We start from the raw sequence: 19,494 nt of genomic DNA on the forward strand, positions 1-19,494 counted from the left end.
ACAAAATAAAGGTGAATAAAGCATCTGTACCAAATGGCTTACATCCAAGGGCCCTCAAGGAGCTGAGCTCTGTTATGTCTAAGCCATTGTTTCTAATTTTTCGAGACTCTTAAATGAGTGGCATGGTACCACTGGATTGGCGAATGTGATGTCAATACTTAACCTCCCTGGCGGTATTCCCGAGTGTAGCTCGGGGTAAAGTTTCAGTACCAAAAGTGGTAACCCCGAGCTACACTCGAGCTTACCATGCAGCGTTGCTCAGGGATTCCCTGCAGCACTTATCTTGTCCTGCGCTCCCGCGATGTGTCCCCTGCAGCGTCCCCGGCCATCTCCTCTGGCCAATGCCGTCATCCATCTTTTGGGTTCAGGTCCCTGCGAGCGTCGGGACGTACGGGGGCCGGAACCGGCGGGAGACTTGAAAATTTTAAAAACTGACATTCACAAAATACACTAAAATAACATAGTAAAACATTACTGTTTCAAAGCATTTCACATACATTTTGTCCTGTGCCCTGCCTGCATTTTTACTGTTCTTTCTGCCTGGAAACTGAGAAAAGTCCATGGCGTCCAAAAAGCGTCCCTTTAGGTCAAAAGCGGTTTTAGACCAGCTAGAGAACAGCGATGGTAAATCAGAACCACTTGCAGAATTTTGTGATAATGATTCGTGGGGAAATTCCTCATCAGACACTGAAAACAATTCTGCGACTGAGCTCAGCGATGTGCGAACTTGGCGCTATATTTCAAATTTCAGTGTTTTTGGTTTGATTATATTATTGAATTAAATTTATTATTATATTATTATTTTTTATGATTATTTATTATATTATAATTTATGATTTTGTGTTTCAAGTTTTATTATACCTGGGATGTTTACTAGACTCTTGTTCGACCAGATTTCAGTGAGTTATTCCTAAAAATTACAGGCCTACAATAAAAAAACAACATATTTCCATGCAAAAAAATGTACCGCTTTCAGCACAGAAATATGGACATAATCATACCGCTAGGGAGGTTAAAAAGGGATCAAAGTATTTACCAAGTAACTACAGACTGGTTAGTTTGTCTTCTATATTTGGGAAGATACTGGAAAGTTTAATTAAAAAAAACACATAGAATAGTTTTTGTTTGAAAATAATATTTTAAGCAATAGACAGCATCAAATCATGAAAGATAGAAGTTGTCAAAGAAATCTGATTTCTTTTTATGATGAATAAAGCAAAAACTTAAACAAAGGAATGGTTGTGAACACTGGGCATTATTTACTAAAACTGTGCAAAATCTGGTGCAGCTGTGCACTGTAGCTATTCAGCTTCTAACATCAGCTTATTCAATTAAGCTTTGATAATAAACCCTGGAGGTTCATTGGTTTCTATGCACCAGATTTTTCACTCTCTAGTTTTAGTAAATAGCCCCTATAGTTTACTTTGATTTTGCCAAAGTGTTTGACACAGTTCCCCACATGTGGCTAATGTGTAAGGTAAAGTCTACAGGCTTAGAAAATTCAGTTTTGAAATGGATAGAAAACTGCCTTAAGACTGTATTCAGAGAGTAGTGTTTAATGATTTATACTCTAAATGGTCTATATTAGTGTTGTACCCCTGGTGGGGCCCTTACTTTTTAACATATTTATAAATAATATACAGTCTGTGATTAAAAGTACCATTTTAGTGTTTGCAGATGACAACAAAGAATCGTCCATACAGGATGTCTCCAACATACAAGACAACCTCAATGCACTGTTTAATTGGGAAACTATGTGGCAAATGAGGTTTAATGTTGATAAATGTAAAATTATGCACTTGGGGACTAAAAACATGCATGCATCATACATACTAGGAGGAGAACAGCTGGCGGAGTCAGTGGAGGAGAAGGATCTGGGGGTTCTGGTAGATCATACACTTAATAATAACATGTAATGCCAAGCTGCAGTTCCTAAAGCGAGCAAAATACTTTCTTGTATCAAAACAAGTATAAACTCCAGAAAGAGACATTATTTTGCTTCTGTGCAAATCACCTATAATACTTCATCTAGAATATGAACATCAGTTTGGGGCACCAGTTCACAAAAAGGATATCAGATAATTGGAGAACTGGAGAAAGTGCAGAGAAGGGAAACCAAACTGATAAGAGGCATGGAGGAGCTCAGATATGAGGAAAGATTAGCTGAACTGAATTTATTCTCTGTTGAGGAAAAGTGATTAAGGGGGAATAGGATCAGCATGTACAAATACATAAGTGGTCCATATAGTGAACTGTCTTTATTTTCTTTTTTAAACTGAGATTTTATTTTAAAAACTTGTTTTTAAGACACATAACATATACACAAAATAAGGATATCTCAAAAATACATAGATAAAAAATACAGACAAAGTACATAGCACAAAAAGAGAAAAAAAAAACAGAAAACCCCAACCTAGAGCATGCCCATATGTAATAAAGACAATCAGTGAGTGAAGAGTATTGTAACAGCCAAAAAAAAGCCCGACATTACATACATTAATAAGCTAAACAATGCCACAATACTTAAAAGGGTCAGCTTCCTAACTCGGTACTGAACTTGTGTGAGCTAACCAAGATTGAGGCAACCAGATTAACTCAAACCTCATTGAAGAATTGCTGAGAAAGGAAGTGTGTCTCTCATATAAAATGCACTTACTAAGATCAAATATCCCAATCAGATAAAGTTTGAGGGTGCAGGGAGGTCCACTTAAGGTGATTTCAATTCAAGCTACGAACAGCACACGTATCACAGTAATCAGCTACGGTGACTTGAGTAGTGAAAAAGTCAACATAGCCCAGTAAACATGCAACAGGATCCACTGGAAGATCCATATCTAAAAACCCTTCAAATGTGCCCACAACTGTTGCCTAATACCCCTGGAGGTTTGGGCAACGCCACTGTAGTTGTATCAAGGACCCTGAATTACCACATCAAGGGCCCTATATCCTGTTCCTACTTTACTCTAGAGGGTAGATTAAATTTATGAAAGGAGCTCTCTAAAAGGGTAACTGTAGGTAATGAAAATAACACCTTTGGTGGACTACTCTATCCAGCACTGGCACGGGGGAAAACCAGTGGTAGATTGTTTAAAAAAAGGGCTGGGTGCATTCCGAAATGCACAAAATATAACTGGATACAAATTCTTAGCGGTAATAAAGTCAGGGGTAGTTGATTCAGGGAATATCTAATTGCCTCCTGTAGGATCAGGAGGAAATTTTCCCCCACTGGAGAGAATTAGACCATGCTTTATTGGATTTTTTTGTCTTTCTCTTGATTACCAATGGGTATATGGAGGTTTCCTGTCTGCATTTTTTTCTCGGTTCTAAAGGATGGACTAGTGTCTTTTTTCAACCTGACTAACTATGTAACTATGATTAATACGCTGTGATTTCCTCTGATGTTTCTCCAGTTGCTCTCCCTATGTCTTTTAGGTCATTTGCTTCTGTAGCTTCCCTGAGTGTTATTGCATTCTGGAGTTCTTCGCTGTGTCCAGGTGTGTGCACCAATATACACCGTACACCTGGAGTAGAGTGCCCAGGCATGCCCCCACATAAGCATTGCTGCATAGTGAACAGAATGTGTCATTTTTTAAGGTCTTGTATTCCATGCTGACTTCTAACACCCATATTCCCCTTCCTATGTGGTTTTACTGAACCCTATATGAAGCACTGACTCATTTTCATTCCCCTTGTTGTTAATGGAATAGTAAAGCAGTAAATGGTTTATCTCAAGCCTCTAACTGCTACATCTGCAGGACAGCTTGTTCTTTTGAAAAACAACAAACATACTGGCCAGATCACCAGATGAAAATAAAAGAAACAAAAAAGAAAATGAATGCAACCATCACATCTAAGAATGGCTGAGCTGAAATATAATACATGTTTGCTCTTAGGTTTAATACCACTTTAAGCTAATTTTATTTCTTTATCAAATATAAAAAGATTTCCTGCTCTATTTAGCTTGGATATTGTATGCAAAATGTCACTTTTTTTCTTGGCATGGAAAGAATAAAATCATCAGATAACTATAGGTTGAGGTGTTCGTCCTATTCAGAGATGAATCTGTTGAAAACATAATTCTTTATTGAGGGGGTCTGTGTATTTCTCTTATGTTCTCATCTGAAAAAGATGAATGAATGAAAAGTGTGCTTAAGAAAAGTTCCCATTGCCTATAGCAAACAGTCAGCATCCAAGGTTTAACTGTGCTGATAGAACTGAAACAAGAATATTAATTGGTTACTGTGGACAAGATTGTTTTTGTTAGTCTGTTTTTTATATATAAGACCTAACACAAAAATCTGGCCTTACTAAAAGCCAAGGACAATATAACAGAATTTAAATGGTGGTCCCTTCATGAAACTGTAGGTTTGATAGTTTTAAATGTAGTTTGATTATTTTAGTTAGCTTAACATTTTATACATTTTGGAATCTATCTGAAAAAAATCTGCAGACCCTCTATCCCCAAATGCTCTCAATATGTATTGGTCACAATATGTCCAAGAATAGCATCTTTCTGCAGCTTTAACAGTTGGGCTGCTAAGGAACGTTAAGTGGGTTTTCCAGAGAAGGACACTGTAGATATTATAGAACGGTGATCAGTGCTAAATATGACCAACAGATAATTGTGATACTTCTTGGCCCTCCCCGCCTTACACTGTATCCCTTACACCCACCTCTCAGATCACAGCACATTTCTCTCTCCCACCTTGCTTACTGAGATTGAGATGTGGCCCCTCCATTTGACTTATAGATGCAAATGTGTAAGACTTGGAGATTGGGTAAAGTGTCCCACCAATTACACTGTTTCTGCCAACATCAAAATAATAAGACAAAAATCAAAAAGAATATTTACTGATATCTCCCTGGGACTTTGTATGACAAGAATGTGTGTACAACAATATAAAACAATAAGTCTTTATTACAAAAATTGATAAAAGAGTCAACAGACTCAATAAAATCAAACTGCAATACAGCAATTCATAACTCAAAAAATGGATAACATTACCATTGTAAAGTATATAAATACATATAACTTGACAGTCTGTAATGTATCAAATGACAAGCAGGCTGTCAGCCCATGTAGGCTTGAACTATGATGATAAACAGACAAATCCAATGCGTTTCGAAACTCATGTTTCCTTCTTCAGGGAATAACTATGTCAAGTCAATAACATAGCATTGCAAAACTTCAAATAGATACATATAATATTGTAAGGAATATCAGATTCAAAGTGTACAAAATGGCTGATTACTTAGGCACTTACTTATTATACTGCATCAAATACTGTTTTCTGATGGTGACAGAAAACTGGGTGAAGATGCCTCCTGGGTATCACATCTGAGGGAGGATGTGCCTTGGTACACCACACAACAGCAAGGACAGCACTACAACAGCCAATAAATGGAGAGGTAGAAAATCTGTAGAGTACAATGAAATAAAAACTAGAGCATATGTAGCCCAGGGGAGGAAGTGTCAGGGCTCCCAGGTATGACCAGAGGTGTGTGACTGATGCAGGGAAACGCAGACTTCAGATATGTGATAAACAATACAATTTATTAACACTAACCATACAAACATAAACGCAGTGCAATAATAAACATAATACAGTGCAAACAAACCAAACCAACCACCCACAGATAACAGTACATACAAGCAAGCGTCGTCAGGCAGGCCGGGTCAATATCAATTGGGCAGGTAGGTACAGGGGGAGCAAGCAGAGAATGGTCGGGGTCACAGGCCAGGTTCAGCAGGTAGCAAGCAGCGTAGTACAGAGGGTCAGGCAGAGGGATGGTCAGGGTCACAAGCCAGAGATCAAAACAGGTAACAAGCAGCGTAGTACAGAGGGTCAGGCAGAGGGACAGAAACAGGATGCAGGACAGATACAGGGCCCAGGACAAACACAACACCAAGGCAGAGTCTGTGGGTCTGGCCATCCCTTAAATACCCCAGCATCATCAGTTCCAGGTGTTAGCTGGCTGAAAGGTTGAGTCTCTGATTGCTGGGAGCACCCGCTGGCCAGCCCTGGTACTGCAGATCAAAAGGCAGGTGAGTCCCACCATTGCTGGCCAGTCCATTCCTAACAGTACCCCCCCCCAAGGAGCGGCCACAGGACGCTCCAAACAGTCCTAGCTGGGCAAAATGTTCCACCGCCCGGGTCTGGTAACTGGCGGGATATCAAAGACTGGCACACCGGGCAGGACTCCGGGCAGCGGCACACCGGGCTGGACACCGGGCAGAGGCACACCGGGCTGGACTCCGGGCAGAGGCACATCGAGCAGAGGCACACCGGGCAGAGGCACACCGGGCAGAGGCACACCGGGCAGAGGCACATCGGGCAGAGGCACATCGGGCAGAGGCACATCGGGCAGGACTCCGGGCAGAGGCACATCGGGCAGGACTCCGGGCAGAGGCACATCGGGCAGGACTCCGGGCAGAGGCACATCGGGCAGGACTCCGGGCAGAGGCACATCGGATTACCAGGCGAAGCAGCAGGCAGCGGGCCACCAGGCGGAGCAGCAGGCACCGGGCCCCCGGGCGGAGCAGCAGGCACCGGGCCCCGGGCGGGGCGACATGCACCGGGCCCCCGGGCGGAGCAGCAGGCACCGGGCCCCCGGGCGGAGCAGCAGGCACCGGGCCCCCGGGCGGGGCGACCGGGCCCCCGGGCGGAGCAGCAGGCACCGTGCCCCTGGGCGGAGCAGCAGGCACCGGGCCCCCGGGCGGAGCAGCAGGCACCGGGCCCCCGGGCGGAGCAGCAGGCACCGGGCCCCCGGGCGGAGCAGCAGGCACCGGGCCCCCGGGCGGAGCAGCAGGCACCAGGCCCCCGGGCGGGGCGACCGGCGTCGGGCCCCCAGGCGGGGCGACAGGCATCGGGCCCCCAGGCGGGGCGACAGGCATCGTGCCCCCAGGCGGGGCGACAGGCATCGTGCCCCCAGGCGGGGCGACAGGCATCGTGCCCCCAGGCGGAGCGGCGGGCGCCGGACCCCCAGGCGGAGCGACAGGTCTCGGGCCCTCAGGCGGAGCGGCGGGCGCCGGACCCCCAGATGGAGCGACAGGTCTCGGGCCCTCAGGCGGAGCGGCGGGCGCTGGACCCCCAGGCGGAGCAACAGGTCTCGGGCCCTCAGGCGGAGCGGCGGGCGCCGGACCCCCAGGAGGAGCGACAGGTCTCGGGCCCTCAGGCGGAGCGGCGGGCGCCGGACCCCCAGGAGGAGCGACAGGTCTCGGGCCCTCAGGCGGAGCGGCGGGCGCCGGACCCCCAGATGGAGCGACAGGTCTCGGGCCCTCAGGCGGAGCGGCGGGCGCTGGACCCCCAGGTGGAGCGACAGGTCTCGGGCCCTCAGGCGGAGCGGCGGGCGCCGGACCCCCAGGAGGAGCGACAGGTCTCGGGCCCTCAAGCGGAGCGGCGGGCGCCGGACCCCCAGGCGGAGCGACAGGTCTCAGACCCTCAGGCGGAGTGGCGGGCGCCGGACCCCCAGGCGGAACGACAGGTCTCAGGCCCCCAGGCGGGGCGGCGGGCACCGAGTCACCAGGCACAACCGTGGGCTCCGAGTCAACTGGCCTAATAGGATCGTCAGGCTGGATCAGTTCATCATGCTGGGTAGAGGCATCAGGCTGAATGCCGGCGTCCGGCTGAGTAGAGGCTTCAGGCCGAGTAGAGGCTTCAGGCCGAGTAGAGGCATCAGGCCGAGTAGAGGCATCAGGCCGAGTAGAGGCTTCAGGCCGAGTAGAGGCTTCAGGCCGAGTAGAGGCTTCAGGCCGAGTAGAGGCTTCAGGCCGAGTAGAGGCATCAGGCCGAGTAGAGGCTTCAGGCCGAGTAGAGGCATCAGGCCGAGTAGAGGCTTCAGGCCGAGTAGAGGCATCAGGCTGAAGAGAGGCATCAGGCTGAAGAGAGGCATCAGGCTGCATACAGGCATCAGGCTGAATGCCGGCGTCCAGCCGAGTAGAGGCTTCAGGCCGAGTAGAGGCATCAGGCCGAGTAGAGGCATCAGGCCGAGTAGAGGCTTCAGGCAGAGTAGAGGCTTCAGGCAGAGTAGAGGCATCAGGCCGAGTAGAGGCTTCAGGCCGAGTAGAAGCATCAGGCCGAGTAGAGGCTTCAGGCCGAGTAGAGGCATCAGGCCGAGTAGAGGCATCAGGCCGAGTAGAGGCTTCAGGCCGAGTAGAGGCTTCAGGCCGAGTAGAGGCATCAGGCCGAGTAGAGGCATCAGGCCGAGTAGAGGCTTCAGGCCGAGTAGAGGCATCAGGCCGAGTAGAGGCATCAGGCCGAGTAGAGGCTTCAGGCCGAGTAGAGGCATCAGGCTGAAGAGAGGCATCAGGCTGCATACAGGCATCAGGCTGAATGCCGGCGTCCGGCCGAGTAGAGGCTTCAGGCCGAGTAGAGGCATCAGGCCGAGTAGAGGCTTCAGGCCGAGTAGAGGCTTCAGGCAGAGTAGAGGCTTCAGGCAGAGTAGAGGCATCAGGCCGAGTAGAGGCTTCAGGCCGAGTAGAAGCATCAGGCCGAGTAGAGGCTTCAGGCCGAGTAGAGGCATCAGGCCGAGTAGAGGCATCAGGCCGAGTAGAGGCTTCAGGCCGAGTAGAGGCTTCAGGCCGAGTAGAGGCATCAGGCCGAGTAGAGGCATCAGGCCGAGTAGAGGCTTCAGGCCGAGTAGAGGCATCAGGCCGAGTAGAGGCATCAGGCCGAGTAGAGGCTTCAGGCCGAGTAGAGGCATCAGGCTGAAGAGAGGCATCAGGCTGCATACAGGCATCAGGCTGAATGCCGGCGTCCGGCCGAGTAGAGGCTTCAGGCCGAGTAGAGGCATCAGGCCGAGTAGAGGCTTCAGGCCGAGTAGAGGCTTCAGGCCGAGTAGAGGCTTCAGGCAGAGTAGAGGCATCAGGCCGAGTAGAGGCTTCAGGCCGAGTAGAAGCATCAGGCCGAGTAGAAGCATCAGGCCGAGTAGAGGCATCAGGCCGAGTAGAGGCATCAGGCCGAGTAGAGGCTTCAGGCCGAGTAGAGGCATCAGGCTGAAGAGAGGCATCAGGCTGCATACAGGCATCAGGCTGAAGAGAGGCATCAGGCTGCGTACCGGCATCAGGCTGAAGAGAGGCATCAGGCTGAGTAGAGGCATCAGGCTGAGTAGAGGCATCAGGCTGAGTAGAGGCTTCAGGCTGAGTAGAGGCTTCAGGCTGAGTAGAGGCTTCAGGCTGAGTAGAGGCTTCAGGCTGAGTAGAGGCTTCAGGCTGAACCACGGAAGGCAGGCTCACCGGTTTGGATACTGGCAGGATGGTATTGGTTGGAAAGAATTTTCGCTTTTTTCTGGTTTTAACTACTGGAGCACTGCAAGTAAACGCAGGTCTGCAAACGAATGGAGCAGCTGGAGACAGAGAAGAACTGGAGGATGGAACAGGAGAGGGAGCAGTTGCTACAGAGGGCTTTTTTACAGGGTTAAAGGCAGGATAGGTGCAGCGAGTGGGAACAGGGTACTGACATGCGGTAGATAGCAGGGCAGGAGGAGCTGTTGGGAATGCAGGAATAGAGTTTTGAGGAAATAGATTAGAAGCAGGACTGGGTCTTTGTAAGCTGACTGAGGCTGGGTGCAACAAATCTGTCCATGTCTGCAGTATGGGTTGAACAAAGCTGAGCTTACACAAAGCCTGTCTGGTCAATGACTGTCCTGCGTTTATACAATCTCTTAGTGTCTGTGGTGAACATGTGGAATAACGCTCCAGAAAGTAACCCACATCATCCTCTAATAACCACAGGGACTCTACCTGGTCTGCACTAAATGGTGGCAAAAATTCATCCCTGCATTCGGGGGAACCAGATGAAACCAACTCAGCACAAACCTCAATCAAAGGCTGCACCTCAGAGAACTCTGTGCCCTGATCTACTAGAACATGAGCGAGCCGTATACATTCTAGCAGTTCATCCCGGGTATACTCCTTCAGAGTTTGATAAGCATACTCCCTGTCATCAAACACTAGCAGATATAAATATTCAACCTCATCAAGATCCATCCTTCCCATCAACAAGCCAAGATGGCTTCCCTGTGCAGCCACTTCTGGTCAGGATTGGCCTTGGTGTAATGTCAGGGCTCCCAGGTATGACCAGAGGTGTGTGACTGATGCAGGGAAACGCAGACTTCAGATATGTGATAAACAATACAATTTATTAACACTAACCATACAAACATAAACGCAGTGCAATACTAAACATAATACAGTGCAAACAAACCAAACCAAACCACCCACAGATAACAGTACATACAAGCAAGCGTCGTCAGGCAGGCCGGGTCAATATCAATTGGGCAGGTAGGTACAGGGGGAGCAAGCAGAGAATGGTCGGGGTCACAGGCCAGGTTCAGCAGGTAGCAAGCAGCGTAGTACAGAGGGTCAGGCAGAGGGATGGTCAGGGTCACAAGCCAGAGATCAAAACAGGTAACAAGCAGCGTAGTACAGAGGGTCAGGCAGAGGGACAGAAACAGGATGCAGGATGCAGGACAGATACAGGGCCCAGGACAAACACAACACCAAGGCAGAGTCTGTGGGTCTGGCCATCCCTTAAATACCCCAGCATCATCAGTTCCAGGTGTTAGCTGGCTGAAAGGTTGAGTCTCTGATTGCTGGGAGCACCCGCTGGCCAGCCCTGGTACTGCAGATCAAAAGGCAGGTGAGTCCCACCATTGCTGGCCAGTCCATTCCTAACAGGAAGTAGCTACAGAAACTATACAGGAGTATCCTCATCAGTGAAAAGGTATTGGAAAGCGGACAAACCAAGCACAACAGAGGAGTAAAAGTCCACCTATGTGTGGAAGGAAAAATGTTGGTCACAGATGATGCTCACTACCAGTAGAATGGTATCCTATTGGACCAGGCTATGCTCATTCAGAAAGAGAACAAGTGCAAAAAATGACTAGTTTAAAAAGTGACTAAAAATGCCCATAAACCAATGGATGTCTGAAAACAAATGGCACCAAACAAGATATAAAATTATTGGGTCATAAAAACGCCCCTATCACTTACCTGGTGACAGAGGCCAATGGAGAGAGGGCTTCCCTTGCGGCTAAGTTCCAGACTCCCCTGAAGGTGGGGCAGCAGGAGTCAGGCCCAGAGTAGCACAGGTCACCTGTGGGAGTGCTTGTTTGGTAGTCCACCCAGGAGCACGGCTGATGCGCTGAGATGGGGTCTGCAGGCAGGGGGCACCTGTGCGAGGTATGCAGGTCTTCCAGAGAACAGAGGATCACAGGATAACCAGTTCGAGCCAAGGTCGGATGCCAGGTGGGGATCGGAGCAGATGTAGTCAAAAGGGATATCCGAGGTCATACACAGAGAGCAGGTGAGAAGATCCGTTAGACAAGCTGGGGTCAGGTTGGGGTTAAACAGAGCAGATAGGTCCAGGAGCAAGCCGAGTCATTAACAGGAAATCACAAGTCAGGATAGCAAGGGAACAAAGGTACTAGGGAGCAAGAGATCAACCAGCACCTGAGAGTAGTGCAGGGCTTCCTTATAAAGGCCGTTTGGTGCCAAATTTGAGCCGATGTGAACTTCTGCGGCCATGCATTGTACTGGCAGTGGTGCCAGGTCTCCTAACACCTCTGCAGAGGACAGAGCCCTGACAGCCCCATTAAATAGGAGCCTCCACATGGCTGTCAATGGCAGTCCCCGGGTCCAATGTGCGTGCAGTACTGCCCTGCACGCACAGCAAAATGACATCCCACGCAATGAGCGATGATGTCACATGTACGTACGGCATGATGTTTCACGCACAGAGGATCACCAGTACACCTGACTGGTCGCAGTCTCCACCAGGGGATAGAGCGGTAGGCCAACCCTGTCCTCACAGAAGCCAAGGGTGAAAAAAACACAGTGGCCCTGGTAGAGAGGGGGCACAGTGCACCCGCACAACACCACGGCCAGGGAACGAGAGCTCCCCAAACCGATCGCCAGGGTAGCCTGAGCATGCCGGGTGATGAGTGACAGCCATGCAGCAGCCCCCACCCATGACCTCCAGAGGTGACAGAAGAGGCATCTATCCCTATAAATACAATAAGTCCATAATCATGCACGATAATATTCAGGTTATAAATCCACCTCAGTTCACACTGTAAAAGGGACCTGTTAAAGTCATGCCCCAGGGCTGGGGTGAATATGATCCAGCTCTAGAAAATTATTTTTTTTTAAAAACACCCACACCCAAGAGAGCAGATAGACAACCCCTGGGGTTTTGCAATTAACAAAATGTCTGAGGAAAAAGGTCTTGTCATTAGGGAGTCTAACATGTGTCCATGAATTTGCAATAGGAACAAGAACCACAGGGAAAGGTCCCCTGTCTTTTGCATGGATCTCCCCTGTTGGCCCCCCTGTATTCACTATGAACCAGTCGATCACCCACCGAGGGGTGATGGTGATGGCTGGCATAGTGAGCACATAAGGGGCCACCATGGAATCCATAGTGAGTAAATGCTAGTATTTATTATATTAGTATTTATTTTTCTACAATCTGTCTGACTTGTTTGTGTTGTGTAGAGTAGAGGGTGATAAGCCATAGAGTGTCATCAAGTTTTTTAGCTTTGGTTGAAAAGAGAAGATCATGGCGTGTAGATGCACATGCCCTCTATAGGCTCTTTTTAAACAGGAGTTTGTATAGTCATGTTCTCAAAAGGTCAGCTTCCTTTTTGAATAGTATGTCATTAGAACAGTTATGTCTGGCACGAAGATACTGACTATAAGGGACAGAGGCCACCAATGCTTTTGGATGGAAACTGGTGGCATGCAATATGGAATTCCCAGATGTTGGTTTGCAAAATAATTCGCTCATCAATTGGCCATCAGCTGTTCTTTAAATACAGACATCTAAGAAAGTAATTTCAGACCTGTCAAATGCCATTGTAAATTTGAGGTTGTAATCTTTGGTTTTCATGGCTGCTATGCACTCCCTAAGTGGATCTTCAGGGCCCTCCCACAGAACGAAGATGTCATAGATGTATCCGTACCACATAAGAATGTGGTCCACATACATCAAAAATATGTCGTCCATGAGCAACAGACACTCCCACTCCCCCAAGTACAAGTTGGCATATAAGGGTGCACAGCACGTCCCCATGGCCACACTTTGCACCTGGAGGAAGTAGGAGCCATTAAAGGAGAATACATTGTGTCTGAGTATGAAATCCAGAGATGCCAGAATAAATTCATCCAGACGGCGTTGTGATTGGCTTTTTTGTGATAAAAAATGTTGTATCACCGCTAGTCCTTTTTCATGCCGTATGGAACTATATAGGACCTCTACGTCGATAGTGACAAGGAAATGTGGATGCCATCCAAGATGATTAGTAAATGGATGGTATTCCAAATGTAAGATGGTAAACTCATAACAAATGGTCTCAAGTGGGAGTCAACAAAATGAACCAAGGTTCTAAGTAAGTGCTCCCCTTCCTGAGATAATCGGTCTGCCAGTAGAATTGGAAATACTTTTATGAACCTTAGGAAGAGCATAAAAAGTAGCGACTGGGAAAGTCCATTCAAATAAATTCCCATGTGTGTTTAGGGATAATATTATCATAGTAGGCCTGATCAACCAAAAGATACAATTCTTTACTGAATTTGTCTATTAAAGATGTGCAAATAGGACAATACCAGCTGTTATTAGTCAAAATATTGTTAAACATCTGGACATAGCCCTTGTTGTCCATAAGGACAACGTTGCCCTCATTATCCGAGGGCCTAATCGTTATATTGCTATTAGCAGTCAATGACTCCAGGGCTAGTCTTTCCCCCACACTCAGTTTACTATTTTTGTTGTAATATGGTTTAAGGGTACAAACATCTCTACAGACTAATTTCAGAAAAGATTCCACATTATTGTTAGTACTAGTGGAGGAGTACTTGGCAGATTTTCTCTTCATGGTTGTAACTTTAGGGGTCCATGGTGTTATCTAATGTCTATCTAGATATCCAAACTGTAAATTAAATCAATTGATTCACTTTCTTCCAAAAGTGAAATCAAGCAATCAATGATCTGTAATTCACTACTGGAGTGAACAATCTCAGAAGGATAAGCATTTTTTGAATAGAAACTTTTCAGAATTACATCACGAGCAAAAATATGTATATCCTTGATGACCTCAAACTTGTCCAAACGTTGATCTTGGCAAAAGATGAGTCCCTTGGATAGCACAGTGGCTAAATGGTTAGCACTTCTGTCTGGCAGTACTAGGGTCGCTGGTTTGAACCTGCCTGGCACTACCTACATGGAGTTTACATGCTCTTCCTGTGCCTGCGTGGGTTTCCTGCAGGTACTATGGTTTCCTCCAACACTCCAAAGACATGCTGGTAGGTTAATTGGATACTGTCGAAATTGGCCCTAATATAAATGAATGTAAGTTATGGACCTTTGATTGTACACCCCTTGAGGATTAGGGACTGATGTGAATGTACAATATATATGTAAAGCGCTGTGTAAATTGATGGCGCTATATAAGTACCTCTAATAAATAAATAAAAATAAATAGCACACTAATTTCATCTTTAGCCAATACATGGGTGGACAAATTTACAATATTTAATTGGGTTTGGTTTTGGATGTCTTGAGTGTGTGTTTTTGATTTGCTTTTTTGTGTGATTGTATTCCCCTGGACTTGGTCTAAAAAAATGGTTCCTGTAGGGAACGGTGAGTAGTGATATGATTGTGAATTAGGGCCGCCTTAATGGAGCCGGAGGCTTGTACTACAATCATGTCACCACGTGCAAAGTTTTGAGTGGAATATCTAATGTATTACCTCCTGATACCAGGGATACGCTGTCAACCGTTTGTTTTTTGAGAGAGTTGTCAACAGACCCATTACCATGTTGACGACGTTTAAAGCATCGTGTATCTTTAGATTGCTTGGAAGAAAATTGAGAAGGAGAAGAAGACATAACTGAAAAACCAGAAAAACCAGGAACCATATGACTATTAGCAGATATGGGTGCATTTGTGCGAAAATTATTGGATCTAAATGATTGGTGCCACTTATAGGATTTCCCCTTCTAAAAGGCTCTTTTTTAGTTAGTATTCCTTTGTTGAAATTTTCTAAATGAGCCTTTAATTTTGCTTTCAATAGATTTTTTTTATTAAGATTTTAACAGAGTACAGTGAATAGCCATCAGCAATCTCAATATTGAGAAACATAAGGTAACAAAGAACAAGGAGCATAGATAGATGCAGAGGAGTGCATATATTCCACAAATGTCTAGTTAGAGCCGTGTACAGCAGGAAAAGCCAAAAAAAACATGGGCAACATCCCCAAAGTATCCCTCAGTAATCTCCTCAAAGGAAATCTACAATACCAGACACCAGGCATGTCTATGACACGCACTTTGGAGGGGACACCATAGCAAATAGTCAAGCGTATACCCTGCCAGTCTTTCCATATAGACCTAATCTGGTTGATCCCTGGTTGGGCCAATTGAGCTGACTGATAATACCTATAAAAGTCCGGGAGTCCCAAACCGCCCTTAGTCTTAGGACTAAAAAAGGATCTTTCTAGCAAAATGATGGCCCCTATTGCCCCATATATATCGAATAACCCAGGATTGGAATTCCTCCAATACTACCCGCGAAATAGGGATGGGGAGAGACCAAAAGAAGTATGGAAGTCGTGGGAGTAAGGTCATTTTAACTGAATGCAGTCTGCCTAGCCAAGAGAGAGGATGGGCTGACCACTGTTGAAGATCCACCTCAAGGTTAGGAAAAAGTGGCAGATAGTTCCATACAGAGATTTCATTTGTCTGTCAGTTGTATACCCAGATATGGGATATGAGAGTCACTCCATCCAAAGAGGAAAGATTCCCGGAGTTGAGCAATCAGTCCTATCGGAACAGATGCATTCAACGCCACCGACTTGGTCATATTAACCTCCAAAACCGACACCCTGCCAAACTTTCATAAAAAGCGTATTAATTCAGGGGTGGAGGTCAGCGGAGAAGTCAAAAACAGTAGCAGATCATCCGCAAACAGGGCACACTTGTGTTCTTGTAACCCGCAGTGAACCCCTCTGATGTCGGGGTCCCATCACATTGCCGCCGAAAGAGTTTCAATGGCTATAGCTAGAGATCAATGGAGATAAGGGGCACTCCTGTCGTGTACCCCAAGAAATCCTGATCGGCTGAGAATACTGTCCCTGAAGATGAACCTGTTCTATCGGAGAAGAATAAAGGGCCTGTAGAAATCTGGAAAAGATAGGGCCAGGATACTGTGTCAAAAGCCTTCTGTAAATCTACGGATAACATAAATCCTTCCTGGGGGGGGGGGGCACCATCCCATTGGGATTGTAGCAGGGATACCACGTTAATTGCTCTATGGATCTGATCTTGTCCCAGCCTGCCTGACATGAACCCAACCTGATCCTTGTTTATATACGCGACTATGAACAAGGATAGGCGATCAGCTAAAATTTTAGTCAGGAGTTTCAAATCATTATTAATTAGCGAAATAGGTTTATAAAAACCCACATCTCCAGGGTCCTTAACTGGTTTTGGGACCACAGTAATATAAGCCGTGTTCAGCGAGGGGTCCAGGGCCTCCCCATCCCGTAAAGAATTGAAAAAACGAGCTTAACACATAAGGAGGGTGGGGGCAAATTTTTTGTAATGTAGCAAATAGAAGATATCTGGGCCTGGGGCAGAGCTCCTCTTGGCAGATTTAATTGCCGCAGCAACCTCCTCCCCATATATAGGGGCCTCTAACTTAGCCTTGTGAGCTATAGTTAAATAAGGTGAAGGTACATCCTGCAAGAAGCCATCAATCACCTCCCTGGACACAAATGAACCCAACCAATATAATTTTGAGTAAAAAGCCTGAAATTCCTCCATTATATTTTGCTGATTTTGGGTATATCCCTCTACAGCCGACCGAATTTTGGGTAGCGTTTGAGATCGCATTCTAGGTGTCAACTTACAAGCCAGCAGCGAGCCAATTCTATCACGTTGGCGCTACAACCATGAGTTAGTCCACCTTAAGTCCTTCTCGGCCCTAGTTGTCAACTCCAAATTTAAGGCTAGCAGATCCGATTCCAGTTTGGTGAGCATATCCCTATTTGGGTTACGTTTATGGAGTTTGCTAAGGGACTACAGTTCAGCATCTAATTTCTCTATATCTATCCGGCACTCCCTCTTAATCCGAGAGGAGATTTGTATTATTTTTCCACTAATATTAGCTTTATGGGCCACCCACAGGGTAGCCAGAGATTCGTTTGACGTGTCATTATATTTAAAATATTCACCCAATATGTCTCCTTACATATATCGGGGTCACTCAGAAGCGACTCATTCAGACACCAACAAAATGCACCCTGCTGCCTCTGAGGCTGTGATAAGAGCACACAAACCATAGAGTGACCAGACAATTGCGTTTCCCGAATGTAGGCTCTAAGCACTCCCGGGACGCTCATACTGGATAAAAGGATGTGATCAATGCGTGTATAGGTGGCTTGTGGGGCCGAGTAATGTGTGGGTTTCCCTCCAGATGGCCACTAATCCCAAAGAATTAATCATTTTAGCAATGGCTATACTCCGTTTAGGTGGCCTCCTCAGTTGCGTAACCGATGGTCTAGATTTGTCTAAGCTAAGATCTAACGTGATATTGGAGTTGCCCCCCAGAACCACCATACCTTCCAAATGAGTGGAGAGAGTACGTAACATATCCGAAAAGAAGGCCAGTTGACCAATATTAGGGGAATAATATGTCACCAGTGAATACAAGTGGCCAGCAATGGTCCGTCTCAGAAATACGTAGCGCCCATTAGGGTCCTTAAGCTCCATAAGGGGTGAAAAAACATCTGCCGTGCAAAAAGGATAGCAACCCCCTTAGTCTTATCTGCAGCATTTGCGAGGACAAAATTAGAAGATTTAGCAAGAATAAATTAGGGATTATGGGTGCTGGAAAAATGGGTTTCCTGAAGGAAAACAGCATCAGCATGCTGCGAATAGTAGTACTGAAGGATTTTCTGCCGTTTAATCGGAGAATTTAATTCTCAATTGTGTGTTATTAGGAGGATACATAATAACTGGCCCAGAGAAATACTCGCATTGTCAACTGACCACCACTTACCACTCCCGCACTCCCGAACAGCAGACCAGTATAAATCTCGGACCATAGGAAGGATGTGTACGGGAAGAGGATCTCTGCCTCTGGACTACAGAAAAAGAGTAATGAACAGAATGAGATGAAAGTACCAAGATAGAAAAAACAAACATACAGGCATACTATGGCAAGTGGGGGAGGACTGGCCTACCCCCACCATCTGCAACTCAAAAAGGTTCGGTTCCCCAACAAGGGACCACTGCCTGCGCCACAGTGTCCCACAAGGCACAAACACAGTCAATCACAAAGAACTTAATACTCTTAGAATCAAAGTGAAAAAACAAAATAAGGTCAGGTCCAACCTTCGCAAGCACCCCCCCACCACACCAGGCAAGGGCGCTCACCTAGACCTCCAAAACCCCGGGACCCCCCAAGACAGTCAGTGATCCCAGAGCCAAGGAGACCTCATCTATGTCCACACATCTGAGAAACCCCAACCAAAATGCTCAGTCTAAAACTTAGAAGTTAACATATGAGAACTACTAACAACATACTGAGACCCACAGACACCCTTGGCTTAATTATTTTCACAGTGCAACCGGCAAGAAGTCAGAAAAAAATGGGCAACCAAGGGAGGAGTACACGAATAATCATGGAGGCCTAGAGTCCCTGGATCTTCCAGACTTGGATCTTTGCCACAACGGTGAAATCAGCCGTGATGGTAGGCTGCGTTTAGGCATCCCGGATGTAGTCGGATGTTGTCAGAGCCGAAGACGAAGCAGGAGGTTTTTGAACCACGATACCCAGCTGAAAAAGTAGACACTCCCCCTCCTGGAATGATGAAAAGCTGTAAGCCTTATTCTGGAAGGAGAAAACCAGACAGAAAGGGAAGGACCAGCGATATTTAATGTCATTTCTCATGAGAGTCTGCAGTACAGGTCTAAGGGCCAGTTGTCGCTGGATAGTATACGGGGAGAGATCAGCGAAAATCTGGATCTAATGTCCCTGGATTTGTAAGGAAGGGGTATCTCTAGAACATCTCATCACGGCTTCCTTGACTGAGTAGAAATGTGGTTTCACGATAATATCCCTCGGTAACCCATCTGCCCAAGGTAATTGCAAAGCTCAATGTGCTCTATCTACCTCCAGCTTATGGTCAGGGATTATGGGGAAGAGGCCTTTCAGGAATTCCTGGACTACTGTAGGAGTATCCTTCACAGTTTAGGGGAGCCCTCTAATTCTGAAATTATAACGCCTGGCTCTGTTCTCCAAATCATCAATTTTGGCAAAGGCAGAATCTAGCTGATCCTGGAGGTCCTGGATGTGTGCCATATTCTGCTTTATTCTGGCTACTGTCTTATCCATCTTGGTCTCAATAGAATCAATGCGAGAGCACAGGCCCTGCAAGTCCACCTTACTATCTATAGTAATCTGTGTGGCTATCTTAGTCAGACCCTTGTCG

The 19,494-nt window shown here is 46.6% G+C and overlaps 1 long non-coding RNA gene across 1 annotated transcript in view; it reads right to left on the bottom strand.

The window, feature by feature from the left end:
• Positions 1-2,239: 2,239 nt before the first annotated feature.
• LOC149458774 (uncharacterized) overlaps positions 2,240-19,494 on the bottom strand; it is a 61,626-nt gene continuing 44,371 nt past the window's right edge. Inside the window, exon 3 of the long non-coding RNA XR_016313364.1 lies at positions 2,240-4,119. This is a non-coding gene — a long non-coding RNA (uncharacterized LOC149458774). The remainder of the gene's footprint in view (positions 4,120-19,494) is intronic.

This window comes from Staurois parvus, unplaced genomic scaffold, assembly GCF_062004578.1.
Source record: "Staurois parvus isolate SC_StPar_1 unplaced genomic scaffold, SC_StPar_1.0 ptg000276l, whole genome shotgun sequence".
NCBI lineage: Eukaryota > Metazoa > Chordata > Amphibia > Anura > Ranidae > Staurois > Staurois parvus.